Raw genomic sequence first — 11318 nt, forward strand, 5'->3', positions numbered from 1 at the left:
GCATCAGGTCTAATGCAACGGCCTTTGGCCCTATTGCAACGGCTTCTTGCAATTTACTAGTGCCGTTGTATTAGCCCTTCATCTAATGCAACGGTCTCTCCTACAACGGTAACCAATAGGTATTGCAACGCCTTAACTCTATTGCAACGGTACATTAGAAACAGTTGCTAGTGAAGCTTCAATCACCTAATGCAACGCCATATACACATTTATATTTATCATATATATAATAAATTGAACGGTTTTTTCATGAAATGCCCCTGAGGTTTCACGAAATTCACCAAATACCCCTGCGTGTTTCAAAATACATAATATACCCCTATTGAAACTTAAAGTGCACCAAATACCCCTGGACTTAACGGCCGTTAGTGCTCCGTTAGCATTACTTTACCTTTATACCCTTACTCACCCAATATTCTTACATTTAACTTTCTTTTTAAAAAAAATATATTTTTATTTCTCTCTTTTTCTTCTTCTTTGTTCGATCGTCTTTGCCATCCTCAAACGAACCTCAAACAATGATCAAGATCAACTTTCACAATTCTTCTAAGATTTTGCACTATCTTCCTCATATCAACATAACTCTATGTCTCCCAAAACCCAGTGCACTATCTTCCTCCTATCATATCATCATCATCATCATCGATCATCGATCATCATCATCATCATGAACCCAAAAACTCTATTTTCTCTGTGAATCCGGAAATTTTGTGGGAGAGTAATTTCTCACCATTTAAATTCAAGTCGTTACATAATTTCGTTCAAATTTGGCTCGATTTCGTTCAAAATGGTTGAAATTTGATTCGATTTTGCAAGCCAAACCCTTGATTTCAAATTTGGGGGTTTTAATTTGTTATTTGTTTAATGTAATTGGGCATGTATAATTGATGTTAAACATATATATATATACTCGTTTGACATGATTAATTTGAACTAGAGTAGCAATTTGTGTTGAATGGGTTTAAGTTTAGAGAAGGTGATAGGAAAGAGGAGAGAGAGGAAGGAAGATGATGTCGCTGATGGTTGCTAGGGGAGAGGGAAGGGGTTTACTTTTTCCAAGTTTATTTAATTGGGAGGAAATTGCTTGAGTTGGGGCTATGTCGGAGCGAGGTAGTTTTTGACGGACTAGGTGAGGTGGATGCAGTGGGAATAGCTACGGGTCTGATTCGTCTGAATGAGGACCACGTTCTGTACATCAAGAAGGTGAGAGTGCAGAAACTGCAGATACCTAGTTCTACCTTAACATCAGATAGCAGTTGGTCTCCCCCTCGAGTGAACTGCATGAAAGTGAATGTGGATGCGCATATTATAGAAGGTGGAGGTGTGAGCTTTGGGGCTATAATTAGAGGCGAAAATAGACATTTCCTGGCGGCGGGAGTTAAAAGAATACATGCATGTTGGAGTCCTGAATTGGCAGAAGCGGGGGCTGCAGGTTTGGAGTCATATTAGCTAGAAGGTTGGGCTATGGCAAGAATGAACATACGAGGGAGATGGAGCTATCCTCACTCAGGTTTCATTGAATAGTATTCATGGTTTTAGCTGCTTAAATGCAAAATATTTATGGGAAATTAATTACTTGAAGATTTCAACAATTTTGATGGGTACGAACTACGAAGCATTAATTGTGCCTTGTATTTGAGCTTTAAGAAAACATAATTCACACTGATCGATAGATTTCAACTATGCATCTAGGAGAGGCACGAGTTGCAGCTATGGTTGGGGCATGAATGTGGTGGCTTTACAGTTTCTAGCGTAATAATATATCTGGTGGTCTTGGAAGTGAACTCACTGAAGGTGATTAGAGCTATTTAGACAAGGCAGGAAGGGGAAGCTCCTGTATTTTTGTTATATGATGAGATTGTTAGTGTTAGTAATCTATTCGCCTTTTTTCTCGTTCTCATATTAGAAGAACGGTTAATACAGTGGCTCATAGTATTGCAAGATGGGACACTGGCATTAACTCTTCACGTATTTGTATGAATTCTTTCCCACAAACCGTTACGAAGGTTATATCTTATGTAATCAGCTTTTTATGGAATATAATCCATGTTTATTGCTGGAAATTTGTTACAAACTGCTCATTGCTTCCTTGCTAGGAAAATTAGAAATGTAAACAAGCCGCTAGATTTAAATTATGCAGTTTAAAAGCAGTTGGGTATTTGGTGCAAACAAGTTTACAAATAGGTGTATATTGTGCAAAAAGTTTATAAATAGGTGCATTTGATGAATTATAAACATGACTTAACGGAGGACTAACGGAAAGTCAAAATAGGGGTATTTGGTGAACAATACGAAAAAATAGGGGTATATTGTGTATTTTGAAACACGCAGGGGTATTTGGTGAATTTCGTGAAACCTCAAGGCATTTCATGAAAAAACCGTAAATGCAAATAGAATTTCATTGATACAAAATCAGTAATACAATAATATTGTTTCCTATAGGGTATAATACATATTATATCATAAATCTACAAGTGTTGGTAACAAGATATAATATTCTCAACACAAAAAGTTTACTATTGTTTGAAACAATAAAAAGCTAGCATACATAAGCTAAAGGAATGCTTCCATGGAGTAACTATATATATCGTTTGATAATGGCTATATTTCTTCTCCACTTTGCTCACCTTGCACCTGCAAGTACAAAAATTTTTTGATCAATCACAAGTTAACAATCCTAACTAAATATTACATATAAAATAACTAAAAAAGCATTAGGTAAGTGAAAATGTGAGGATAAAACACAACCATTTTAGCAACTTAACACCATGAAACTGTGAGGATAAAGCACAGCCATTTTAGCAACTTAACACCATGAAACTGTGAGGATAAATACACAAGGATAAATTGGGCGACAATTATTCCAAAGCGATGCCAACTCCATATTTGGACAAGAAAATAAATATTCAGTCAATTTATGCAATAGAACTAGCAAAGCTCTTCCTTTATTTAGTGCGAACACACTTAAGATATGGCTAAGTAATGTCATTTCAGTTATGAAATTCTAAAATCATACTTTCTCAAAGAGCATGCAACACATCGACCTACTTTTCCAATATTTCAGATGTATACCAGAAGGGGCAAGGGACAAGCAGCACAACAAGACAGGAGGGACAAAACTAAAAAGCAAAACCATAAAGAAGGGACGAGCCACGACCCTTAGTGGATGCAAGTCCTGCAGAGCTTTAATGTTCTTTGTCCTATCTGAACTATGTTTTTCTTAATTGCTTTATATTAATTAGTTTTGTCTGGTATTATCATTTTGTATTAAAAAGGGAAGGAAGGAAAGCAAAAACTTATCCTGAGATTTATTTGGCTTAGCCTTGGGAGAGAGAGACTTATCGAAGAGTCTCCCTTGAATTCTCTGTATTGTGTTGCTGTATGTTTACTAAAATACAAGGCAAGAACCTTAGTTCGTTCCAGAGCACATCACTTTCTCTAAGATTCAGTCGAAGAATCAGAAGCTAAGAAAGTGAATCAGGAACCAGATACACAATCAGAAGTTGAGAAAGTGAATCAGCAATCAGATGAATATGTTTCAATGTAAATTATTCTCAACGTTCTTTGTTACTATGTGCAATCAACACAAACCACTAAAGTATGCAACTATTGGTTATTTTAACACTCAAAAAACTATCTATCAATTATTGCCTTTTGTCAGTTTGATTCTACTCACACTTGATAACTTGAGAATTGCATCTTTTCTTCAATGAGGCAACCACCTACACAGTTATACCTGTAGTCTAAGTTAGAATTACAGATGTTTTACAAAAAGTAGCTTATTAATTTTAAAATTTAACTCTGGCTATAAGCAGTTGAGTTATGCTGTTGCTAACCTGTGCAACATTAAAGCCTTGCATGTGCATGCACTTGTATTTTGTTTAAGGGTTATTGATTTTTGATGCTTAAACTGCAGTGACTAAAAGGATTTTTGGTTCTTGCAGATTCCATTTTGTTAATCAGTTCTTTTAGGAAGATGAAAAATCTTACAAAAGACAGTTCATCTATCGTAGATGCACAGAAGGAGTCTTTGCAACTTGTAAGTTTTCTACTTTATCCTTCTGGATCCACCCTTTTCTTTGTCTGTCTCTCTCTGTCTTCGTGTGTCTGTTTGTTTGTGCCCCGACATGAGGTTACAAATTGGGGCTATCTATCAATTTTCAAAGATTTACTGCAGTTTTCATATACTCCCTCCGTCCCGGAATACTGGACCTGTTTTCCTTATCGGGCCGTCCCTTAATACTTGACCTGTTTCTAAAAATGGAAATATTCTAACAATATTATATTATTTCTCACTCCACCCCTATTAATCCACCTACCCCCTACTCCATACAAAAAATAATTAAAAATTCAACCCCTACTCTCCCCCAACCCCACCCCTTTACACATTTCCCACTAACTACATTAAAATAATACCCCACTATCAATTACTACCTATTAAATTAAATAAGTCAATTCAAGTCCCTTAAACTCTGTGCCGGTCAGACCGGGTCGAGTATTCCGGGACGAAGGGAGTAATAATTTGGTTACTAGTTATTCATCTATGTTTGCAGATTGGAAAGCTGCAGGATGAAAACAAAGCTTTAGATCGTCTCACTAAATCTAGAGAAGCTACCTTATTGGAAGCTGAGAAGACAGTTCAGTCTGCCTTGACTAAGGCTTCCATGGTTGGCTAAGAGTTTCCTGCTACAGTAGAGGAGTTTGATAGGAACGAAGACTTAGCATTCATCAAGCTATTATTACTAATTGGAATTCCTAGAGCTTGAATTTAGAATATTGACATTATAGAGTAACTCCCAATCCTTCTGGGATTAAGGATTTATCATTGTTTTTGCCGTTGTGAAATTATAGAGTAACTATAGTAGCTATACACATATACTGAGCTAGAGTTTGGCACTACTTTGGCATAACTACACCTCTGAGGTATAAGAACAAGAGAAAAATGACATCAAGCATTCCCTTTCTCATTCCTAGATCATTTTTACAAGAAAAGTACTAGACTGGGAAAATGAAAGAGATCAAGTGAAGTAAGAACAACTAAAAATTCACAAGATAGCAGGGCTTCAATGAATGTTAGAGAAGAGTAATACGCAGTGTCTGATACAAAGACCAGTTAAACCCTAGACCTAAACGAAGGCTACCAATGAAGGCATTAAACTTTTCATAAAAGGAGGGACACTATTTTACTACTTTAAACATACTCTATGAAATTCAGTGAAACAAAACTTTGCTCACACAGGGGAAGAAATATACATGAAGCATCATAACTATAACCACCAAACAGAAAAGCTGAACGGAATGATAAAATGAAACTCTTAAGGCGTGAAATTCACATCCCTTAGCATCTCTTTCCATACCCAAAAACCAAAATACACCAATCTACAGGCTACAGCTACAGGAAGCTCTCTTCATGTGAATCATGTCTAAATGTCTGAATTTTTTTCAACCAAATGGACCCATTTCTAATGGGGACGCAATAGGCTTGAGAAATCATAACAAGTAATGCAACCGAGAATCCCAAACAATTTCCAGATAAACCCAGCCAAGACTCCCAAACAATTTCCAGACACTACTAATCATTTCAAATTCCAAAAATCGCTAAAGAAACAAGAGAACATTAAATACCTGACTAACTGTAGTTCCAGTTTTAGTAGATTGTCCATTTTGCTCACTGACATGATGTGGTGCACTAGACGCATCCCTAGAAAAAAGAAAAAGCAGCCGCAAAGGGTTTCCAAAGGTACACAGGTGCAACAGCAGGGCAACACAGTAGCAGATACAACAACAACTGATGCAGACCGAAACAGTAACAAAACATAGTTCCAGCAGCACAGATGCAGCAGCTGTACGAGGAAATCCAAAGCACCAGCAGCCGCAGAGCATAGCATCAAAAGCACAAAGCAGCAGTTGCACAAAGTATCAGACTGCACAGCTGTAACCGAGGCTTCACAACAGCAAGACTGCACAAAGGACAGCAGACAGCAGATCGATCCTGAATAGATTGCCTGCAACAGCAGGAACAGACCAGTAGCACTGTTGTGTGGTAAATCAGGTAATATATTCTTGTAAATTACATTATATTTCTTGTAGAAACATTCTATTCTATTCCGTGTGATAGCGTCTGTGTGATCAATTTAAAGGTTGCTATCCATGAAGCTATGGAACGGCAGACTATAAGTATCACAAAAGCAGGAATACAAGCTACTTTGAATGCTAGAACATCGATTTCAGCTGCTGCCAATCCTACTGGTGGACGATATGACAAAACAAAACCTCTGAAAGTAAAGAATTTCAAATCAAGCACATCTCTATGATTAATCTGATTTGTTCATTGCATTTCACCTGAATTCTGTAGATTGTCCTTTAGTTTTTTGTTGGGGTTCTCAAAACTTAGACTAACTAATGATCTTCTTTCAACACTATAATGTGGCTCTACCTCCAGCAATTCTCTCAAGGTTCAATCTGGTATATGTTATGATAGATGATCCAGACGATCAAATTGATTACCACATTGCTCACCATATTGTAAGAGTGCATCAAAGACGTGAAGAAGCATTATCACCTACCTTTACTACTGCCCAGATAAAACGTTATATTGCATATGCAAAAAAATTGAAACCTAAGGTCATCATTCTATTTTCTTCTGTATTGACTTTGACTAGGTAGCTTTATTGCCGTTGTGTGTATCACAACACTCATTTTTCTCTTATATTGGAGCAGTTGAGTTTGGAAGCAAGAAAAGTGTTAGTTTCCTCATATGTCACTCTTCGGAGAGGGGATGCTGCTCCAGGTAGTAGAGTTGCTTAAAGAATGACTGTAAAACAGCTAGAGGCATTGATCAGGCTATCAGAAGCCATCGCACGGAGTCACTTGGAACTAGAGGTGTGTTAGTTCAGGATTAGAAAAATTAAGTTTTGACATTTTTGTGCACTTCTAGACTGATGCCTGGGAATTTAGGGGATCGACCTACAAAGTTCAACAATCTATTTTCTCAAAATTCAGAACTCAATGAGCTCTTGTGAAATTCCTAGGATTTTCCAAACCCAACAACAAACAACTGATTTACATGAGAAGACCAATAAACAACAGATGACATGAAAACCCCACCTGACATTGAAATGGAACTGTACTTAGTATCAGTCTTCTTGAGCTTTATGGTTCTTTAGCACCAGAAATTACAACTCTGCTTTCTGTTCATTTTTATGAGACTTATCGAGGCTATTTCGGGTAGACCCTTAGCTGAGAAAGCGTCAACAGGGGAATACAGGGTTTTCGTCCTTCATTGATGTTGCAAAACCAAGAAGATTGGGAGAAAGAAAAGAGAAAGAAGGATGATTTGAAAGGAAAAAGAGAATAGCAAGGGAAGAAATAGCAATGATCAAAAGAGATAAGATAGAAGATACCATAGATCATTTATTCAAGAAATAAAGACTCCAGAGTCATTGCTACCCTGTATGTCGGGGCCTATAGCCCAGGCTCGGGCGAGGGCCTTGGGCCTTGGGCCTTGGGCCTTGGTACTTGGTACTTGGTACTTGATACTTGGTACTTGGCGAATGCGGTTCGCGGGCGTGGGGTGGGTTTTGTGGACCGGGTTATTCTTTTTGGTCAAGGGCAGTTTGATTAAGTCAGGAGACTTAATCAACCCACTAACTCTGGAAACTGCTCCATTAACTCCACTAGCCGTTTTATGACTGTTGGAGTTCCCCATTACTCCGGTAACTGCTCCACTAGCCGTTTATGGCTGTTACAGTTTCCCAAAAACTCTCTATAAATTCATCATCTTTTTCCACAGAAAACACACAGAAAATTGGTTCTTCTCCTCTTCACAAAACCTCCATTGTTCTGGGCATTGCTTAAGGGTGTTCTCAATCTAGTTCTTCGTCGTACACCGAAGGATTGGAGTCGTGTATCCCTGGGGGTCGGTTGCTACGAGTCCGCGTGTACTTAGCGGGGCAAATTCGACTTTAGGGCAGTGATTGGTGTCACGCCACGACATTGTTACAGATAAGCTTGTTCTAATTATTGTTCTTATTAGTCATAGTTCCTACAATCTAAAGTCGAATTTTATTTTCTTTTCGTGAATTATGGCTGGTAATATTCCTACTGCTGTACCCCTTTCCTCATCCATGCTTTCCCATGCTTTCATTCCTGATATGTCGAAAATGCAACATTTTGATGGGAAAAAGTATAGGATGTGGTCTGATAAAATGGAATTTTTCTTGGGTCAAATTGGGGTAGATTATACTCTCCTTATTGATGTAGCCCCTGTTGATTCTATTAGGGATTTCGATAAGGATAATAAGACCTGTCGTGGTATGTTGTTGCATTATATGACTACTTCCCTTTACATGATTCATAGTAAGTCAAAGAATGCAAAGGATATTTGGGATGCTTTGAAATCTAAGTATGGTACTGATGATTTTGGGACTAAGAAGTATGCTTGTTCTCGTTGGTTAAATTTTCGTATGACTGATGATAAGCCTGTTTTAGATCAAGTACATGAGTATGAGAATCTATGTGCTGATATTATTGCTGAAGGAATGAAGTTTTGTGATCAGTTTCAAGCCAATTGTCTTCTTGAAAAACTACCTCCTTCCTGGCAGAATTATGTTCACTCCATGAAGCATAAACAGAAGGATTTCACCCTCCAAGAGTTGGTTTCTGGGATCAAGATAGAAGAGCAGAATCGCATCCAAACCAAAGGGAAATCTCAGGATCATTCCTCTTCTACTGCTAACCTTGTTGAATCTAAAAATGCAGGTTATAATAAAGGTTCGAAAGGCAAAGGTTCTAATCAACTTCATGGGACCAGACAAGCCAACAACAACTTCAAGGGAAATAGGCAATTCAAGGGAAACTGCTTCACTTGTGGTAAGTTCGGGCATATTGCAAAAGATTGCAGACAAAGGCATGGACCAAACAACAAAGCAAAGGAGAATAAAGCTCAAGCCAATCTTGTTGAGGATGAAATCATTGCTGCTGTGGTGTCGGAAGTAAACTTGGTGAGCAACGTAACAGAATGGGTGCTTGATACCGGTGCAACTCGTCATATTTGTTCTAGCAAGGAGATGTTCAAGGAGTACGAAAAAGTTTCTGAAGGAGAATGTGTCTTCATGGGCAACTCAAGCACTGTGAGTGTTCTTGGCAAAGGAAAGGTTTTTCTGAAATTAACTTCCGGAAAAACCATTGCTTTGCAAAATGTCTTACATGTACCTGATATTCGCAGAAACCTCATTTCTGGTGCATTATTGAACAAAGCTGGCATCAAATTAACTTTTGAATCTGATAAACTTGTACTCACCAGAAATGGGGATTTTGTGGGGAAGGGATTTTGTAATGGGGGTTTGTTTGTGCTTGATGTTGTTTCTGATAATAAAACTCCTACTGCTTCTGTTTATATTGCTGAGTCTGTTTCTTTATGGCATTCTAGACTAGGTCATGTGAATGTTGCATCTGTTAAACGGCTTAAACAACTTAGTTTAATTCCTGACTTTAGCAATACTTCTTTCGATAAGTGTGAAGTATGTGTGGAGGCTAAACACCCTAAGAAAGCGTTTAACAAAAGTGTATCTCGTACTTCTTCTTTACTTGAGTTAGTTCATAGTGACTTAGGTGACTTTAAGAATTCAATGAGTAGAGGAGGTAAGCATTACTATATTACTTTTGTTGATGATTTTTCCCGATTTACTAAGGTTTATTTGTTGAGTACTAAAGATGAGGCTGAAGAAAAGTTTCTTATCTATAAGGCTGAAGTTGAAAACCAATTAAACCTTAAGATTAAAAGGCTGAGATCAGATAGAGGTGGAGAGTATGATAGCAATCCCCTTAAGAAATTTTGTGAAACTAATGGTATTATTCATGAGACTACAGCTCCTTATACCCCCGAACAAAATGGAATAGCTGAGCGGAAAAATAGAACCCTTAAGGATATGATGAATGCTATGCTTATTAGTTCGGGTATGCCTACTAACATGTGGGGTGAGGCCATTCTTTCTGCTTGCTATGTGCTTAATCGTGTTCCCCATAAAAAACTAGATAAAACCCCTTTTGAGCTATGGAGAGGTTTTAAACCAAACCTGAGTTACCTTAAAGTGTGGGGGTGTCTAGGAAAAATAGGACTTCCTGATTTCCAAAGGAGTAAGATTGGGCCTAAGACTGTTGATGGGATTTTTATTGGTTATGCTTCTAACAGTGCTGCATATAGACTCATTCTTAAGGATGCATCTGGTTTTGGTCCAATTCGTGAGTCAAGGGATGTTGAATTTTTTGAGCATATTTTTCCTATGAAATTGAATGTGCAAGCAAGTTTACCTGTTCCATCTCCATCTTCTTCTGTTGTGCATCATGACATTGCATCATCTAATGTAGAACCCAGAAGGAGTAAGAGAGCTAGAACTGAGTCTAGTTTTGGTCCTGATTTCATAACTGCATTTCTTATTGAAAATGAGTTTCTGAATGAGCATGAGATAGATGCATTTATTTTAGAAGAAAATCCTAGGACCTATGGGGAGGCTATGAGGTCTGTTGACTCTAGTTTCTGGTTAGAGGCCATAAATAGTGAGATAGAGTCTATCATGAGTAACAATACTTGGGTTTTGACTGAACTTCCTAGGGGTTGTAAAGCTTTAGGAAGTAAGTGGATTTTTACAAAGAAAGAGGATACTAATGGAAATTTGATCAAGTTTAAAGCTAGATTAGTAGTTGGTGGTCATCATCAAAAGAAAGGTCTAGATTTCTTTGATACCTATTCTCCTGTGACAAAGGTTGCTACCATTAGAGCTTTAATTGCACTTGCATCTATTCATGATCTTATTGTGCATCAAATGGATGTGAAAACTGCTTTTTTGAATGGTGATTTGAAAGCGGAGATTTACATGAAGCAACCAGAGGGATGTATTGCTCCTGGACAGGAAAACAAGGTATGTAAACTCATTAGATCGTTATACGGTCTAAAACAAGCACCTAAGCAATGGTATGACAAGTTTCATCAAACTATTATTTCTGATGGTTTTTGTGTTAATGATTCTGATGCTTGTGTGTATTCTAAACTTGACAAGTTTGGTTGTGTGATCATATGTCTATATGTGAATGATATGTTAATTTTTGGAACCAATATAGATGTTGTTAATGCAACTAAGGCCTTCTTAAATTCTTGTTTTGAAATGAAGGATTTGGGAGAGGCGGATGTTATTCTTGGCATAAAAATTATTAGAACTTCATATGGGCTGTCTTTAAACCAATCTCATTATGTTGAGAAAATTTTAAAGAAATTTAATCAATTTGATTGTACACCTGCGAAAACCCCATATGATTCTAAT

The 11318-nt window shown here is 37.5% G+C and overlaps 1 long non-coding RNA gene across 2 annotated transcripts; it reads right to left on the bottom strand.

Moving 5' to 3' along the window:
- Nucleotides 1-2381: 2381 nt before the first annotated feature.
- On the bottom strand, nt 2382-7821 carry LOC130463785 (uncharacterized). 2 transcript variants are annotated; one of them, XR_008923930.1, is made up of 3 exons: nt 7108-7421; nt 5626-6005; nt 2382-2634 (listed from the first exon to the last, which is right to left on the bottom strand). It is a non-coding gene; the product is annotated as an uncharacterized lncRNA (long non-coding RNA). The 2 variants fall into 2 exon arrangements; XR_008923929.1 differs by having other exon boundaries at nt 5626-7821.
- Nucleotides 7822-11318: the final 3497 nt, after the last annotated feature.

Source organism: Spinacia oleracea, chromosome 6 (genome assembly GCF_020520425.1).
Source record: "Spinacia oleracea cultivar Varoflay chromosome 6, BTI_SOV_V1, whole genome shotgun sequence".
Lineage (NCBI taxonomy): Eukaryota > Viridiplantae > Streptophyta > Magnoliopsida > Caryophyllales > Amaranthaceae > Spinacia > Spinacia oleracea.